Source organism: Amaranthus tricolor, chromosome 16 (genome assembly GCF_026212465.1).
Source record: "Amaranthus tricolor cultivar Red isolate AtriRed21 chromosome 16, ASM2621246v1, whole genome shotgun sequence".
Classification (NCBI taxonomy): domain Eukaryota; kingdom Viridiplantae; phylum Streptophyta; class Magnoliopsida; order Caryophyllales; family Amaranthaceae; genus Amaranthus; species Amaranthus tricolor.
This window is the reverse complement of record NC_080062.1, coordinates 829,292-850,000: the sequence shown is the minus strand read 5'-3', so window position 1 is coordinate 850,000 and position 20,709 is coordinate 829,292. Positions and strand designations below refer to the sequence as shown.

Sequence of the window (20,709 nt, the reverse complement as noted above, 5' to 3'; positions counted from 1 at the left end):
CTGGAATATAGAAAATAATATTAAATGAAAGCGAAACATTCAAAATGGGAGGCCCGAATTTCAAGTTATAACTAAGGCTAATTTTAATTGTCCAAATTCTCTATAAATTAGTTTACTTTTTTAATTTAATTGAATTAGTTTCTAATTTGGGTAGAATTTTTTAGGGTTCTTTTTTTAAATTTTTGTTTAGAATATTGAATTTTTGTAATCTACTTATAAGTTCGAAGAACGTTTACGATAATTTATAGTGTAGTTGAAATTATTCTTCTAGTTTCTTAATTTGCATATTCTGTTTCTCTTTTTCTGATGTTGAATGATATACATATGAATAATAATGGACACTTTAACATGCGCAAACTCTGATATGATGTTAGATTTGGGTTTGTATCCCAGGTCTCCTTTGTTCAAAAAAAGGACGCAGCAGGTGTTTTTAACACTAAGCTATTCACAGTTACTAATTGTGAACAAAAATTGAAAGGAAAATCTAAAACTTCTTAAGTAGAGCAAAGATGGATAGAAAATGATGAATTTACCAAGTATGATGAAGATGATCATGATTTTGGTTAGACCGTGTTCACGTCCTACAATGTGCAACCAAGATTTGTTTAGTGAAACTTTTGCAAGAAATAATGATGAAAATGATAACCATTAAACATTCCTCTGTTCTTTGCATTTTATTATATTTTAGCCAAAATGTCATCACATTGGAGATCATGATGTAACAAATTTAAAAGACGCAAGAGCATTACACTACTTAGACATAAATCAATCCAGTTATATATTTTTTCAAAATACATAGAAGGGCCAGGATGATGTCAGGGTTTTCGAAATCACAAAAGTGATCAACACAGTAGCAAATAGATATTTTCCAAGTAGTAAATCTAATCTCAAAAATAATATTTTATTATAGTAGTAAATTCAATCTAGGTAATTAACTCTAATGGGAACTTATCTGAACTAATGATAGGATACTTAACCCAAATCAATAGCTAAAATCTTGGGATATTCTATTGAATATTTTATCAATTGATAAAATATATAATATATCTTGAAATTACAGCCAAAAGTTTAAACTAATATTAAAGCCTCGAGATATGTACATTATATATTCTATCAATTATTAGTACTAGATCAAACATGGCTTGAACCTATACATGATATGCCTGAAGCAGGTAAGTGCGTGATCAGACCAGTGGTCGATGGAGCTCCAACTTATTATGCTTATGCTTGTGGCTAGAATTCTACTTCCTCCATTTATTATATACTTGCAACTAATAGAGACAATTTCTCACATAACATATTACAATCAAATCTTATTATTAGAAAGGTTGACAAAGTCTAAAACGGCAAATAATAAGATTATTACTTTGTAAAGGGAGAGTAGGATTTGGTGCAGCAAGAGAACCATTTGAAGAACTCAACTTGAAAATCTCCAATCCATTGAGAATGACATCGTCATACCTAAAAACACAGAGCAACAGTTAAAAAATAATTATTAGCTGATTATTTATTAGTTGAATATTTGTTTTTTATTTATTTAAAACAATTAAAAAATAAAAAATTTATTGTAGTGTGACAAAAAGCCTTATCCTAATTTACTAAATATGAAACAACATCAACTTTTAAATATTATGTTAAGAATATATATATACAACAGTAAATATATATATTTGTATTTATTATGAAATATATCTTGCTTATATTAATCAAAATAATTATTAGCTAATTAATTATTATATGAATATTTGTTTTGTTTTACCCTAATGATTTTTACCCTATTTATTATATCATGGGGTCTTAATCATTAGCTTAAGACTTTTACCCTAATGATTAATTATTAGTAAAAAAAATTTTATTTTTTTAAAAAAAAAGAGAAATGGGCTTCAGGTAAAAACAGTTGAAAACTAAACTTCTCGTGAAATTGCTATCTTAAATAGCGATTTTAAACCTACATTGGCTAAAAATGTAATTTTTTGGGTTAGAAGACTAAAAAAACACCGTCAAAGACAGTGAGTTTGACTTGGTTAAAATCTATGCAAATGTATTGTAGAAAAGTCTTTCCATTCATTCTTATGATAGACGTTCAATTTTTAACCCAGGGGAAAATCAATGCTTGACTCCTAGCCTCCTCATGCAGGGGCCGGATTCTCGATTTCTTACCCATAAAAAACAATGATTAACTTACGTTGTGGTAGGGTCGGGAGTAAGTGTCACTGAAAGAAGACCTCTGGTTTCGACACTAGCTATGATGGTATCACTACCTTCAAAGAGCGTAACGAAATCTCGATACATTGGAATGAAAATGCCACCAGTTAGCGCAAAAACATCAATATCATGTGCACCCATTTGATTGTTGATACTAACGTCGAAACTTCTTTGGTCATTGTTGTTGATTGTGGAATCTAACTCGCAAAAATGGAGCCTTACAAGATAATTAAATCCAACATCGACCTCGAACAACCATGTCAAATTTTGGTTTTTCTTCAATTCTCCAACATATGGTCCCATCTCCCTCATTGTCAAGTACACTAATTCTGGCGCCGTATACGATAGTGTTGCAACCGTATAATTGATTGTAGTATCGTCGTAGGATATTGTGAAGTTTAGACCATAACTGATCATGTACAACATAAAAATAAAATTAATCAATTTACCATCATATACGATAGATTCCGCTTAGGAATGGGTTTGTGGGTTCGTGACCGACAAATCATACCTACACCCCATCTGAAGACAGGGCAAGAGGGATACAGTCAAAGCGACGCTCAAATAAAAAGAGCACTGCAAAGAAGAGACGAATGAAACCAAATACAATAGCAAAGTTACATGTGTTCAACACAAGCTAAGGTACAACTCAATATAATCAATAAAAATAAATAAATAAATAAATAAATAAATAAATATATATATATATATATATATATATATATATATATATATATATATATATATATATATAATTATAATTATAAAATAAGTACATAAAAGTAGTATAGTGCTATTATTCCGAATTTAAAATTGTATTTGCAGTTTAAAATGATTACTTAATCATCTAATTAAACTTTTGGATAAATTGAGTACTTGATATGACTTCAAAAGGTCATGTTAAGAATTAGAATCTCATTCATCTAACGTTTAAAGTGGGATTATATACTTCAAATATACAGAAGACTTGTATTGCATGATGCACACTTGTAGCCTATAGTGAGAAGAGACGTGATTATACTTCTATATTGCATATTTCCTCCGTTTTTTTTATGCTTTATAGAATAATTTTACATTGTTCTTTATTCTATAGTATGTTAAATATTGCGATTATTATATGAGAAAAATATATAACCATTTGAGATCTTATTTTATTCGTCTCTCCACACATATCAATATAATATCATATTATTGTATTTTTAATTATGTTTAACTCGATCTTATAAAATACTTACCAAGAGCTATAATCGACATATTAGTGTGTGAACTTAGCAAACACATTATTGGTCATATTATTGTATTTGAGATCTTATAAACGCATTGAACTTAGCAAACACAGGAAGAAACAAGTATACATATACATATTAGTGTGTGATGTAGTAAACACTTTCAAACTCTGCACACAAGTCAAAGATGTCACTGCTATAATCGACATATTGGTCAATTATATTACCAAGAGCTTGTTTGGTCAACAAATAAATACTTAAATTCCTATAAAATTTTTAATTTCTTAAAAAATTAATAACTTAAAAAAATTCTTAGAAATTGTTTTTTTCTTTTTCTTTTGGTTGAATACTGAAAATGCATATTATCACATAAGTATAGAGCTATGAAGATTGCATTTTTATTGTTACTTAAAGAATTTTTTATTTTTATTTCATAAATTTCAAATAAAAATAACCTTTTCAATCTTATTTTAATATTTTAATAATAATCCTTATAATTGTCACATATTTTCTAGCCACTAACTTCATTTTAACATTTGTATATTTCTTATGATCCTTACATATTTCTCATTAATTTTATAAAAATATTTTTTTATTAGTTATGATTCTTATAATTTTTTCAATGACTTTGTTTCAATTTTTTTAATAATTATATATGGTGTATACTTTTTTTCATTAAATAAAATTATTATTTGATAAAATAATATATTCATTATCGAAAATATTATATTTTCTTGTTTTCATTTACATTCCTTATGGAAACTTTATAAGAAACGAAGAAAGTAATTTATAACTTTGTAAGAAAAAAATACTATTTATTTTTTTACTTGACACTAATAAATTAATTACTTCCTGGTGACCCAAAATTATCTATCCACCACATAGTTTAAGTTTATCGGTGAAACAAAGAAAATTAGAAGACAATTGTCTAAAATTAAATTCAGGAAATTTGAAAAATATTGTTGAACTTACCTCATGTAGTCATCGTCTATGCCGAACCAAGTCCGGCGAAGTCCGGAATCCTCACTCGGATCCACAGTCGGCCCGCCAACGTTCAACCGGATAATATTTTCCATAGCTATTGAATCCGAAAAATTAAACGGGTTATTCAAATAATTTTGAAACCCACCCTCAAGATATGGAACCATATTGGATGACGAACGGTTAACATACAACCCATCCGGCACAGATATAATCTCTAACCCGTTTATAAACCCAAATCCATCCGGGTTACTTGGTGAGAAAGTTAGGTTTATAGCCCTTTGCCCCTCTCCTTCGTCTAAAGAGATGTAAATCTCTCTTACAAGACCGTCTGTTACCGGCGCGGTGGTGTTGGTGTGCGCATTAGCGTGGGCCATAACAGCGTACGCGCTAAAGTTGCGCAAAATATTAAACCCATTAATTGTGAGCGAAAGAAAAGATGATTTGGTATCTATGATGTCGTAGGATATGGATAGGGGTGGAAAGTAGAGGCGGATTAGTTTGTGCCCCCACGTAGTAACAGGTATGGAATATGTTGTCGTGGTACGAAATAATCGGGCCATATTATAGGGAGTTGTAGCCTCCACTGCAAAAGCAATGGAGTTACTGGTGGCAGATAGCGAAGTGAGGATGAAGTCTTGATCGCTCTGCCATGTACCACCGGGGTTATCGATAAGTTGTGGAGAATTTTTTGGTAGGCCAAAGTTGATGAGAATGTGGTCTTGTTCAAATGGGATTGTAATGGAATTTGCAAGAGTTGTAATAAAGAGGTAGAAAATAAGTGTGGAGAGCATTTGAGGGTGAATGAATGTATGTGACAAATTGATTGATATAAGATGGAGGGTGAATGATATTAGACTCTACATATATGAACATAAATACAAAATTTTAGCAAAATAACAGTTTAAGCAGCGCTTAGTAATACATATGACAATTTTCAGAACATTATAACTTTTAGCGTTTTAAAATCAAAATTAAATTTAGTGTTTTAGGATTTTGTTTTACTCAAAAATTTATATTCTAACAACTACTATAAGTTCATAAAAATTAAGTGGCAAATTGATTGATATAACATAAAAGGAGTGGTATACTAGAGAGGTGGAGAGCCATGCAGCTACACGATGATCTCATGATAAGACCATTTTTATTAGGCTAAACCTTTTGGGTTAAAGTGAGTTCCCTGCACCTATATTTTGGCCCAATTATAAAGTTTAACTTGTTTCTTTTGAAAATGATATCAAGCCCACGTAGTAATGATGCCACTCTCCCCCAAGAGCAACCCTAGTATGAAACGGTCTCACATATTAGATGGTATTAAAAGCGACTATTTAATTTTTAAAAAATGAGTATTTTAATATTTAAAATGTTAGTTTTAACATTAAAAATAATGTGTTAAAATATTAAACAACTAAAGTGAGTATTTTGAGTACCAAAGTGAATGTGTTAACTAATTTAGTTGATTGACTATTTAGCTCAATTTAAAATAAGTTTATGATTAGACCGATATAAATGAGAAAAGACTTTTATTCAATTTTATTTTCTGTAAATGCATTTTGCTTAGAGAAGAAGCTTTGTAATGACATGTTCAAATCATTTTTATCAAAAACTATTTGTTAACAGCGTCATATTAATTAATATGAAGCAATATGATCATAAATGACTATTATTTAATACTTTATGTATTTATTTATGTTTAACCTTTAATTAAATTTAGTAGCCTTGGGTCGAATTTAAAATATTTGTGTGTGAAATTAACTCAACTGTCATAACTCATATTTATTTGTGATATGTTATAAAATTTAATATTAATAAATTTTAAATTAATTAATTTTGTCAGAACCTAAACAGTCACGAATTATATTAAGTTGTTTGCCATCTTGCAATAAATAACCTAAGTTTTTATAAAGCATTATGATCAATCAATTAAACAAAACAGTTTTTTAGCATAGAAGAAAATTCAACATAACTTAATGAAAATTGTTCTTATTTACTTGAGGGCCATTATAGATTATGAAATAGAAAATTAATAAAAAGTTGGTCAAATTTAAGCGTTGATATTGACTCTTGATATTTAGAAATGACGTCTATTCAATTTGATCGATCACTTTTAAGTCACCTTTTGTTGCTTAGCCCTAGTGTCATTACTTTCTTTTGTCACAAAGTAGAGCCGTCCCTATAATGGGCAAGACGGGCTTGTGCCCCGGCCCCATCCTAAAAATTCAAAAAACAATACTTTAATATTTAATAGTTAGGGGTTTATAGTATTATATTTAGTAATTAAAGACACATAATTAATATTTTGTTCCGAGCTTCTCAAATCTTAAGGTCGACCTGACAGAAAAGCTCACTATAATGGCTAACTTGTCTAACTAGAACATCAAATTGAGGATATAAAGAGTCCCCCTAATGATATTGTAATAATTTGCCAAAATCGATACGATGTTAAGAAGCACGTATGTTAATAATTGTAAGGGCTATTCAACCCTTGTATGATGAACGTCTTATGGTGAGACTGTCTCTACACAGGAATTTTTGAATAGTAATTGTTCGTCTAAATAACATTTTAAGTAGTGTTTAGTGGTAGATGTAGTTGTTTTCAGAACATTACAACTTTTAGCGTTTCAAAATCAAAATTAACATTTTATGATATTCTATATATATATATATATATATATATATATATATATATATATATATATATATATATATATATATATATATATATATATATATATATATATATATATATATATATATATATATATATATATATATATATATATATACATACATACATACATACATACATACATACATACATACATACATACATATATATATATATATATATATATATATATATATATATATATATATATATATATATATATAGCTATTAGAGTCTATAAATGTATGTGACAAATTGATTGATATAAGATGGAGGGATTGGTACCCTAGAGAGGTTGAGAGCCCATATAGCTATTAGACTCTACATATATGAACATAAATACAAAATTTTAGCAAAATAACAGTTTAAGTAATGCTTAGTAGTACATATGATAATAACTACTATAAGTTCATAACAATTGAGTGACAAATTGATTGATATAAGATAAAGGGAGTGGTAAACTAGAGAGGTGGAGTGCCCATGCACAAATTCTTAAATGCGATGATATTATGATAAGACTATTTTGTTATTAGACTAATTTATTAGGGTAACTTATGTATGAACATGAATACGAAACTTGGTAGCTAAACCTTTTGAGTTAAAGTGAGTTCCCTGCACCTATTTTTTGGCCCAATTATGAAAGTTCAACTTGTTTCTTTTGAAAATAATATCAAGCCCACGTAGTAATGATGCCACTCTCCCCCAAGACCAACCCTAGTATGAAACGGTCTCACAGATTAGATGGTATTAAAAGCGACTATTTAATTTTAAAAAATGAGTATTTTAATATTTAAAATGTTAGTTTTAATATTTAAAATAATGTGTTAATATATTAAACAACTAAAATGAGTATGTTGAGTACGAAAGTGAGTGTGTTAATTAATTTAGTTGATTGATTATTTAGTTTAATTTAAAATAAATTTATGATTAGACCGATATAAATGAGAAAAGACTTTTATTCAATTTTATTTTCTATAAATGCATTTGCTTAGAGAAGAAGCTTTGTACTGACATGTTCAAATCATTTATATCAAAAACTATTTGTTAACAGCGTCATATTAATTAATATGAAGCAATATGATCATAAATGAGTATTATTTAATACTTTATTTATTTATACTTAACCTTTAATTAAATTTAGTAGCCTTGGGTCGAATTTTAGATATTTGTGTGCGAAATTAACTCAACTGTCATAACTCATATTTATTTGTGATATGTTATAAAATTTAAAATTAATAAATTTAAAATTAATTAATTTTGTCAGAACCTAAATAGTCACAAATTAAATTCCGTTGTTTGCCATCTTGCAATAAATAACCTAAGTTTTTTTAAAGCATTATGATCAATGAATTAAACAAAACAATTTTTTAGCATAGAAGAAAATTCAACATAACTTAATGAAAATTGTTCTTATTTACTTGAGGGCCATTATAGATTATGAAATAGAAAATTAATAAAAAGTTGGTCAAATTTAAGCGTTGATATTGACTCTTGATATTTAGTAATGACATCTATTCAATTTGATCGATCACTCTCAAGTCACCTTTTGTTACTTAGCCCTAGTGTTATTACTTTCTTTTGTCACAAAGCAGGGCCATCCCTATAATGGGCAAGAGAGGTCTGTGCCCCGGTCCCATCCTAAAAATTCAAAAAATGATACTTTAAATATTTAGTTAGGGGTTTATAATAATTTATTTAGTAATTAAAGACACATAATTAATATTTTGTTCCAAGCCTCTCAAATCTTAAGGTCGACCTGACAGAAAAGCTCACTATAATGGCTAACTTGTCTAACTAGAACATCAAATTGAGGATATAAAGAGTCCCCCTAATGAAATTGTAATAATTTGCCAAAATTGATACGATGTTAAGAACTTTAATGAACGATAATAATTTCAATCAACTAACAAATGTTTGATAATGTAAAACTTGCAAAATTGACACAATGATTTAAGGAGGTTCAACCAATGATGACTACGTCCTCTGTGGCGTGCAGTTGATTGTTTATATTATTTCAATAGTGTAAAACACTCTTACAAACGAAGTATTACAATTGAGTAAGAGATAAAACAAAAGCTATGTGTTTGGCTTAGGGGTTGTGTTTGATGTGAGTATGAAAGCTCTCTATTTATGTGAGAGATCACACTAAATAACATTAAGTACATTCGAGCTATGGATAAATGATAATGAAACTGCCCCAAGTACTTGAAGAGTCAAAAACAGCATCCTAGGAGCATCAGAGACATCGCTCGACCAATACAGAGGCTCGCTCGGTCAAGCGGCTTGGACGAGCGGGCTACAGGAAGTTTCTTGTTACATTCTGTCTGCTCGCTCGATCCAACTTAGAGCTTGCTCGGTCGAGTGAGCTGGTCGAGTGGAACTTCAGAGAGCTTCGGACAGTTTTGCTCGACTTTGCATAGTAGAGCATCTTGAATTAAACCTTAGCACTTCTTCATTAAGTCCCATAATTCCCATGATTAACTCACATTTCATTACCTCATTAATACATACTTTATCATCATCTTAAACCACAAACATTTAAGACTACACTTAATACATCCATTCATGATATTCCTAGGATTTCATCCCATAAGTCACCACATGAATGCACACATAAATGTACACTCAAGTCACATCATTCATTACAGATATTTCATCCAGAGTCGTAGAAATTTGGTGTGATCTCAAAGGAGAAGCTAGAGATGGAATCGGAGGAATCAGTAGCAAGTCGATTGTTCCTTTGAGCATTTCTACAACTCGAGTCATATTTGGTCGGGTCAAGGGGTTGGTTTGTATGCACCATAAACTCACTACAACCATCTTCCTTTTGAGTATTGATCCCTCGTTGTTGTTTGTGGTATCGATTTGATCGATCTCTTCAACTTCCTCGAGTTGCTTGTAAATCCAATGCGAAAAATACTGCTCACTACTATGTTCCACTTTCGCATCAACATTTTTTCGACACCCAACCATTTCCAGAACCAACATCCCGTAACTATAAACATCTGATTTAAGAGAAACTCCGCCAAATCTCTTGAAGAAAACCTCAGGAGCAATGTATCCTGCAGTTCCTCTGGCTTCTGACATTGATATTATGTTGTCCTTTTGTGGGCATATCTTAGCCAGGCCAAAATCAGATATCTTGGGGCAATAATTCTCGTCTAATAGAATGTTTTGGCTTAATGTCGAAGTGTAAAATTCTCGTGTTGCACCCTTGGTGCAAGTATTCAAGCCCTCTTGCAATCCCAATTGCGATTTCAAACAAACTTTCCCATGAGAGTTGTTGATTTGTTTCGTCTTTTCCCCTATGTGTGAACTTTTCAAGAGATCCGCAAGAAATGTAGTCATATATAAGAGCGCATTTTGAACCCTCGTAACAAAAGCCTAGGAGTTTTACACTGTTTTTGTGATTTGTGTTTCTGATACTTGCAACTTCATTGATGAATTCCACCATATCCATATCTCGATTTGATGATCTCTTAAGAATTTTCACTGCCACTTGATCCTTACAATATAGTTTTTCTTTGTATACAATACCATAACCTCCTTCACTTAGCTTGATTTTGAAGGAGTTTGTAATTCTCTTCAAATCTGCATAAGTATGCCTCTATAGACCGAGGGATCCATGTTGTTTCAACAATGTCTCAATTTCTTTACTTTTCTCGATCAACAAGTCCATTCTTTTGTACAAGAGGATTAGTACAATTAACATGCATATGCCTATTTCGATTCCTGAAAAGAAAATATTCACACAGGAGCTAGCTTTACTATTAAGACCACAAGCTGAAAAATATGAGTTTGGACAGTTCAAATAAAAATTGAAATAAAAACATAGGGGTACCTAGTTCATTAGCATGGGGTTTAACATGTAACCCCATCTCTTAGAAAAAAAATGAAGAGTATATAACTTTTGTGGGAATCAAACTCACAACCACACTAACAAATGGGGTTTAACATGTACCTAGTGTTACGGTTTGCCTTAATTGAATTTGGGTTATTTTTGAGTTATCATTTGCGAATTTAGAGCGTTGTCCGCATATCAGTTTAATAATAAGGATAAAATAATAATGAGCTATTTTTGTGAAAATGCATTTCTCAGTGAAACGACCACAAAACAAGAAGCACGTATGTTAATAATTGTATTAGTTGGGCTATTCAATCCTTGTATGATGAACGTCTCATGGTGAGACCTCTCCACACAGGAATTTGTGAATAGTAATTGTTCGGCTAAATAACATTTTAAGTAGCGTTTAGTGGTAGATGTAGTTGTTTTCAGAACATTACAACTTTTAGCGTTTCAAAATCAAAATTAACATTGTATGATATTCTACACACACACACACACACACACACACACACACACACACACACACACACACACACACACACACACACACACACACACACACATGTAATGACATGTTCAAATCATTTTTATCAAAAACTATTTGTTAACAGCGTCATATTAATTAATATGGAGCAATATGAACATAAATGACTATTATTTAATACTTTATTTATTTATGCTTACCTTTAATTAAATTTAGTAGCTTTGGTTCGAATTTTAGATATTTGTGGGCGGAATTAACTCAACAGTCATAAGTCATATTTATTTGTGATATGTTATAAAATTTAATATTAATAAATTTTAAATTAATTAATTTTGTCAGAACCTAAACAGTCATGAATTATATTCCATTGTTTGCCATCTTGCAATGAATAACCTAAGTTTTTATAAAGCATTATGATCAATGAATTAAACAAAAAAGTTTTTTAGCATAGAAGAAAATTAAACATAACTTAATGAAAATTGTTCTTATTTACTTTAGGGCCATTATAAATTATGAAATAGAAAACTAATAAAAAGTTGGTCAAATTTAAGCGTTGATATTGACTCTTGATGTTTAGTAATGACGCCTATTCAATTTGATCGATCACTCTTAAGTCACCTTTTGTTACTTAGCCCTAGTGTCATTACTTTCTTTTGTCACAAAGCAGGGTCGTCCCCATAATGAGCAAGAGGGGCCTGTGCCCCGGCCCCATCCTAAAAATTCAAAAAATGATACTTTAATATTTAATAGTTAGGGGTTTATAATAATATATTTAGTAATTAAAGACACATAATTAACATTTTGTTCCAAGCCTCTCAAATCTTAAGGTCGACTTGACAGAAAAGCTCACTATAATGGCTAGCTTGTCTAACTAGAACATCAAATTGAGGATATAAAGAGTCCCCCTAATGATACTGTAATAATTTTCCAAAATCGATACGATGCTAAGAACTTTGATAAACGATAATAATTTCAATGAACTAAAAAATGTTTGATAATATAAAACTTGCAAAATTGACACAATGATTTAAGGAGGTTCAACCAATGATGGCTACGTCCTCTGTGGTGTGTAGTTGATTGTTTATATTATTTCAATAGTGTAAAACACTCTTACAAACGAAGTATTACAATTGAGTAAGAGATAAACCAAAGGCTATGTGTTTGGCTTAGAGGTTGTGTTTGATATGAGTATGAAAGCTCTCTATTTATATGAGAAATCACACTAAATAACATTAAGTACATTAAAGCTATGAATAAATGATAATGAAACTTCCCCAAATACTTGAAGAATCAAAAACAGCATCCTAGGAGCATCAGAGACATCGCTCGACCAAAACAGGTGCTCGCTCGGTCGAGCGGCTTGGACGAGCGGGCTACAGGAAGTTTCTTGTTACATTCTGTCTGCTCGCTCGACCCACCTTAGAGCTTGCTCGGTCGAGCGAGCTGGTCAAGTGGAACTTTAGAGAGCTTCGGACAGTTTTGCTCGACTTTGCATAGTAGATCATCTTGAATTAAACCTTAGCACTTCTTCATTAAGTTCCATAACTCCCATGATTAAATCACATTTCATCACCTCATTAATCCATACTTTAATCATCATCATAAACCACAAACATTAAGACTACACTTAATACTTCCATTCATGACATTTCTAGGATTCCATCCCATAAGTCACCACATGAATGCACACATAAATGTACACTCAAGTCACACCATTCATATCATATATTTCATCCTGAGTCGTAGAATTTTGGTGTGATCTCAAAAGAGAAGCTAGAGATGGAATCGGAGGAATTAATAGCAGGTCGAGTGTTCCTTCGAGCATTTCTACAACTCGAGTCATATTTGGTCGGGTCAAGGGGTTGATTTGTATGCACCATAAAATCACTACAACCATCTTCCTTTTGAGTATTGATCCCTCGTTGTTGTTTGTGGTATCGATTTGATCGATCTCTTCAACTTCCTCGAGTTGCTTGTAAATCCAATGCAGAAATACTTCTCACTACTATGTTCCACTTTCGCATCAACATTTTTTCGACACCTAACCATTTCCAGAACCAACATTCCGTAACTATAAACATCTCATATAAGAGAAACTTCGCCAAATCTCTTGAAGAAAACCTCAGGAGCAATGTACCCTGCAGTTTCTCTGGCTTCTAACATTGATATTATGATGCCCTTTTGTGGGCATATCTTAGCCAGGCCAAAATCAGATATCTTGAGACAATAATTCTCGTTTAATACAATGTTTTAAGGCTTAATGTCGAAGTGTAAAATTCTCGTGTTGCACCCTTGGTGCAAGTATTCAAGCCCTCTTGCAATCCCAATTGCGATTTCAAACAAACTTTCCCATGAGAGTTGTTGATTTGTTTCGTCTTTTCCCCTATGTGTGAACTTTTCAAGAGATCCGCAAGGCATGTAGTCATATATAAGAGCGCATTTTGAACCCTCGTAACAAAAGCCTAGGAGTTTTACACTGTTTTTATGATCGGTGTTTCTGATACTTGCAACTTCATTGATGAATTCCACCATATCCATATCTCGATTTGATGATCTCTTAAGAATTTTCACTGCCACTTGATCCCCACAATATAGTTTTTCTTTGTATACAATACCATAGCCTTCTTCACCTAGCTTGAATTTTGAAGGAGTTTGTAATTCTCTTCAAATTTGCATAAGTATGCCTCTTTGGAGCGAGGGATCCATGTTGTTTCAACAATGTCTCAATTTCTTTACTTTTCTCGATCAGCAAGTTCATTCTTTTGTACAAGAGGATTAGTAATTAACATGCATATGCCTATTTCGATTCCTGAAAAGAAAATATTCACACAGGAGCTAGCTTTACTGGTAAGACCACAAGCTGAAAAAAATGAGTTTGAACAGTTTAATAAAAATTGAAGTAAAAGCATAGGGGTACCTAGTTCATTAGCATGGGGTTTCACATGTAACCCCATCTCTTAGAAAAAAAGAGTATATAACTTTTGCTGGAATCAAACGCACAACCACACTAACAAATGTGGTAGCATGCCACTGCACTGTGTAAAGTTGTTTGATAGTTTTGCTTTTGTTTCGTTAGAAATTTATTCATAGGATGATAGAATAATATTATTTTATTACCTCTGTTTTAATATTGCGAAAACAGAACCATATTTAGGTAGAAATTGATCAGTTTAACGTCAAAATTGATCACTTATAGGTCAAAATTAAAATTTTTTATTTTAATTGATCCGTTTAAGGTTTATTTTAAGTCGAAATTAATAGATTTAAGGTCAAAATTATACCTTTAATGTCAAAATTGAATTTTTTTGTCTTTAATTTCTGGGAGCACGACCATTTTTATTTTTCAAATTTTAGCTTTTGGGACGGCCCATATTGACGGTTTCAATATGAGACCGTCGCGTCCAAATTTTTTTTATTGTAATTTGTAGCAGTAGCTGTAATTATTCTTCAAGTTTATAAAGTGCATGTTCTCTTTCTCTTTTTTTGATGTTGGGCGACTTATATGTAAATAATAATAGACACTTTAACATGCACAAATTCTGATATGATGTTAAATTTGGGTATGTATCCCAAGAGTTGAAAGGGAAAACAAAACCTTCTTAAATAGAGCAAAGATGGATAGGATATTATGAATTTACCGAGAATGATGAAGATGCTCCTGAATTTGGTTAGACCGTGTTCACGTCCTACAACGTGCAACCAAGATTTTTGTGGTATAAACATATGGCCCAATCACCCTCATTGTCAAGTAGACTAACTCAGGCGCTTGTAACTGTGTAATTGATGTTTGTGGTATCGTTGTTGATCGATGAGAAGTAGTTGTGACCATTACTGATCAAGTACAACAACACTAAAATAATATTAATCGAAATCAAAGTTACTAACCATTTTTATTCACTGTACATTATTTCTTCAAATATAAGCAAATATTTATTAAATCTAATTAATAAGTTTTTATCAGAAAATAATTCAAAAGTGTAATTATTCGCAACGAAAAGGTGAAAGGTTGGATTATTAATATTAATTTTTCCTTTTTATATTAAGTCTAATTAATCATTTTTTATCAATTTCTACCACATAACTAAAGTTGTGCAATGGACTGAGGGCTCTTTGGGGCCCGGATTTTAGTGTTAAATGGATTGAGCTTTAAATAAACCCTTTATTTAAATAAAAATAGAACAAGCTAATAATGGGCTATGAATTATTCTTGCCAACAATCAACATATTGTACATTTCTTAAACAACTAATCTTGCGAGTGACCGTCTCAATATGAGATCAATAGTTCAATAGTCCAATAGTTCAATCAGCCCAATTATATTTTTTTCCAATAGACCAATAGTAATTAATCTATTTAAGTTTATAATTGATTTCTTTTATAAGTTATAACTGATTATTTAATTGCTCATTTTATATATAATTGATCACTTCAAGGTCTAAATTGATCATTTTAACATTGAAATTGAAGACTTTAAAAAAATTGACTCATTTAGAGATATAAACTTGTATGAAGAAATTGATCACTTTAATGTAAAAATTGATCACTTTTAATCAAAATTGAATTTTTTTATTAATATCTTTTAAAAGTTGTAACTGATCATTTAAAGAATCACTTTATATATAATTGAGCTCTTTAAAGTTTTACTTTTAAGGTATAAACTAGTACGTAGAAATTGATCAGTTTAATGTCAAAATTGATCACTTTTAGTTCATAATTCAATTTTTTTATATTTTAATTGATTTATTTAAGATTTACTTTAAGTAGAAATTGATAATTTTAAGGTTAAAATTGAATTTTTATTCTTTAATTTTTAAAATTTAGATCACTTTTGGTTTTCAATTTTTTGCTTTTGGACCGGTATATATATGGAAGGTCCCCATAGGAGACCGTCTATCACAAGTTTTTGCGTTCCTTAAATAATCGTAATTAGTTCCTTTGATATTAGTTTAAAAACACATATTATGTAATTATTATATCCCTTGAATAAGGGATTTTTTTATACTATATATATTTACCCTTTGTCATTAATGAGAATTATTAATCGTCTTCCACAAAACCTAATATATTATGATATATTATTATAGATCTATAATCATTAATTGTTTAAATATTATTGACAGAAACAAGTAATTAAGTTAGAATGCATTTTAATACTCAATCTGACATGTCTATATCAATGAAAATTTGTAAGAAAAAAATTATAAACAAGTCAGATCGGGTCGAGAGGCCCTCGCACATGTTCATAAATTCCACCAATTATTTTACTTCAACCCAAATTTTGTAGAAATATTGAACTATTAACAATTTGAATTTGTAGTTACGACCCATTGGTTGTTGGTACCAAATAGTAGTAATAAGAATTAAACTTATTACAATTTACCATGTTTTTAGCACATTCACTTAATTAAGTTTTGTTAGTATGGAAGAGAATGACCCAAACGATTATTTTGGATCTGGTTAAGAAATAATCATAATACGTGCCATAATGCCAATGAAGGGTGTTTAAAATCGTATACCGAATCGATTCGGATTCGAAAATCTGCTTTTCGGATAATGAAAATCATGATTTGGTTTGTTCCGATTCGGATTAAAATGGATTTCTAGATTTCATATATCTAATTATCGAATCGGATACTGGATATCCGATTTTATTTTATTTTTATTTTTTTGCCTTTTTAAAAAAATTTTGCGATTATTTACACATAAATATTTAAACTCATTTCGCTTTCTTTCTTTAATGAAACTTATTATTTAATGTTTGAAAAAAAATCATTTTGAGAATATGGTTGGATTTTCAATAATATAATCAATTATGTAACTTAGTTGTACCGGTGAATTATAAATATTAGTATACTCAATAATATAATCAAAGTTTTATATATATATATATATATATATATATATATATATATATATATATATATATATATATATATATATATATATATATATATATATATATATATATATATATATATATATATATATATATATATATATATATTAAAAAATAAAAAAAAAATTTAAAAATCAGATATCCTTTTAGTAAATACTCCGATTCGGATCCGGAATATCTGCCTTGGCAGTGTTGGTGGTGGTCGTATGTAGCGGTGTGAGGATGAACTCTAGATCGGTCTGCCATTCGTCAAAACTGCCATCATCGGTGGGCTGAGTGGAATGTTTTGGTAGGCCAAAGTTGATGAATTAACATTTATGGTGATAAAATTAAATGTTTGGATATGGACTATCAATGTATCATATACAAGTATATGAAGTTCATAATAATTAATTTCTAGGAATTCTTTAGAACTTTTGTAGTCTTAAAAGAGCAGAGATAGTCATGGATAGCTGAAATCCTACACCTCTCTAAAGAACTGACTAAGAATAGTGGTAATTAAAAGCGCTTTATCTATGTATTAGACTGCTGAAATCCTCTCGCTTACAGTTGGTGCTCTGTTTTTTGCTTTTGCCTTTTACATTTTATTCTTATACTCGTTTTTTATTTAGTTATTTTTATTTTATTTATTTTCTATTTTATGTTTAAGGTCCAAGCTTGTATAGTAATATGTAAGTTGACGGATTCAATTTCAATTATTCCTTCTCGTTACAGGAACCTATCATTTCAAGGAACAATCTAGAGTCGAGGGATTCTTTGGCCGCATCCTGAGTATGAGTTGCCGTCTTCCTTCCCTCCCCAAATCCTGATCATAGTTTTCTATGAGCGTGATATACCGGATACGATGATGATGATGATGATGAGATAGTCATCGACTATTTTGTTTGTATACAAACTGTGAACTGAGCTGCAAAAATCAAATTGCAAAAAAACTGAACCGTCCAAAAATCAGCTCAAAATGGTATGTTCAAGTCTTAATATCTATAAATACCTTTTATAAAAAAAGAAAAATTATATAGAATAATTCAATTTTTGTATAATTTTTCTAGAATAATATTACTATGTCATATTGATTAATACATGAAAAAAAATACATGAAGAATATCAAAAGTATGAGCTGTATTTTCTTAGAACATACATATACCTCACATTTTATGATTACACCCTTCAAAATTAAGGTTTTAGACTTTGGTGAGCGATGGCGATTAAAGAAGAAAGAAGAATGAGAGTGTGATAATGGTTGCAATTGGTGGTGACGGAGGTGGGTGAAGGTTCTCAATGATGATGGCTTGTGTGTTACAAAAAATTTGTAACATCGTAGGGAAATCAGTAAAATGTTGGATCATTTTAAGTAGTTTTTCTTATAAAAATTTAAATTATAAGAAATACTCCTTTCGTTTATCAAATAATTTTTATTTGACATTTTTAGATGTTTTATTTGTTGTTTTCATAATGAATCTTTCTATTTGTATCACAAATTTGGACATTTTTAAATAATTCTCATTTTAATATTTTAATAATGCCTATGGTACCCAGATATTTTCCATTAATTTAAAAATTACCCTTAATTTGTATTTTTATTTTTAATATATTAACAAAAAAATTTCAAGTTGGATCTTACTTGATTAGTCTTGATGTAAATTTTATTAGTATTAATTTTTATAATTTTTATTATCCATAATTTTAGACCTTATGAATTAAAACACTACATTAAATAGTGTGTATATTCAGCACTCAAAAGAGATGGAGGAAGTATGTTTTTTTCCTTATTAGCCTTTAAGTAAATTTAGTCGTTTTTGATGACTCATTATACTAGTATAAGGTGTGCAAAGCTCATCTGTATATTTTATTAGATGACTCAAAAGAGATGGATCCAATTCAATTGTCATTTTTTTTTTACTCCTTCCTATTCTTATTAGATGATTTTTTTTTCATACTATTCACTAATTATTATAGTTTATATTTTATTCTCACACAAATTGTTGTGTGACACGGTCTTATTGTGAGACGTTCTTCAATCATGAGTTGAATAACTCAATTTATAATTTTTAATAAATAAGCTTCTTATTTTGAGATCGTTTCACCAAGAGCTGGTCTTTCACAAGAGTAGCTATTATTCTCAATATATTAATAAGTGTATGTGATCTTATTTGATTCGTCTCAATGTATATTTTATTATCATTAACTTTTTATAATCTTTAACAAACACTTTTCGACACATGAAAAATTAGAATGATGTATAAAAAATGTGAAAAACCATATGAGGTATTATTACATTAGAATAAAAAAGGTTATAATACTTCAAACAATTCAAAACTAATAGATTTTTATTTAAATAAATTAGTTCATAGCCTAGGCAGGTCCAACCATGGACTCCTTATTTGCCATCTTCCAATAAAAAACAAAAGCTATGATCAATCAATTTATCAAAATGGTTTTTAGCATAGAAGAAAATTCAACAACTTTATGAAATTTGTTCTTATTTGACTTGAGGGTCCCAATGGATTATAATCTAAAATAAAGAAAAAGTTGCCCAACTTTAAGGGTTGATCTTGACTCTAATTCCATCATGCTAGGATAAACACAATGCTTGTATTCAACCTGTTTGACATATGTATGAAGTCTCTAACGTGTATTGGTTGTTCTTTGGAACCTGCTACGTGTTGTCATACGACGTGCAGTAGGTTGATTGCAGGTGGGGGCTGGAGTGAGGACTCAGCTTAGAACCCGTAACCATCAAGATTAAGATATAATTTGTAATAAGTTTATGAGTCGAAATAACTCGGTTTATGTAACGAAAGTTTATGACGTTTTTCTTTTATTTCGTACAACTTTTTAGCTAGTCTAGAGGCCGGTACGTAGGCTCTCGAGTTGTATGTAAAGACTTCCGCTGACTTGTTTTCTTATTTGGCGTTAATCTTGACTCTAATTCCATCTCAAGTCTCAAGTCTCAAGTCTCATTTTGCCACTCACGAATTGACTTAGTCCAATTTGTCTACTTAGTATACAAGTCTCTTCCAAAAGTATTCTTACTTTTATCGCTACATTTTCTTTTATTCTTGTAATTTTTGTTTTTAGATTTTAATATAAATATAAATTTTAAATAACTTTAATTGTAAATTTTTAATAGTTATAATAAATAATATTTAAAAGGTATATATCGAGACGAATTTATCAATATTCACATATAAATATGTTTTTTTATATAAATTAATGAGGATTATTAATTAAAATTTGACATAAAATTTTATAATTCCATTTGAGAAGAGTAAAAAAGAATTTTGTTATGTATGTATGTGGCGAAGTAGAAAAAAACTAGACTTTTATAAATTGCTAATCTTGCTCTCTTCTAACTCTCTTTTTTTCTCTCAAAAAATTCTAACCTTCATTGTAAATTTTGGGC

At 30.0% G+C, this 20,709-nt stretch overlaps 1 long non-coding RNA gene and 3 pseudogenes across 1 annotated transcript; 1 reads left to right on the top strand and 3 right to left on the bottom strand.

Annotated features, from left to right (window-relative positions):
• The window catches only part of LOC130803289 (uncharacterized), a 14,170-nt pseudogene extending 7,565 nt beyond the window's left edge, over positions 1-6,605 (bottom strand).
• Positions 6,606-9,705: 3,100 nt separating this feature from the next.
• LOC130803288 (LEAF RUST 10 DISEASE-RESISTANCE LOCUS RECEPTOR-LIKE PROTEIN KINASE-like 2.1) lies at positions 9,706-10,958 on the bottom strand (annotated as a pseudogene).
• Positions 10,959-13,113: 2,155 nt separating this feature from the next.
• On the bottom strand, positions 13,114-14,169 carry LOC130803286 (PR5-like receptor kinase; annotated as a pseudogene).
• Positions 14,170-17,433: 3,264 nt separating this feature from the next.
• On the top strand, positions 17,434-20,346 carry LOC130802203 (uncharacterized). The gene is made up of 3 exons (XR_009039743.1): positions 17,434-17,595; positions 18,021-18,267; positions 19,988-20,346. It is a non-coding gene; the product is annotated as an uncharacterized LOC130802203 (long non-coding RNA).
• Positions 20,347-20,709: the final 363 nt, after the last annotated feature.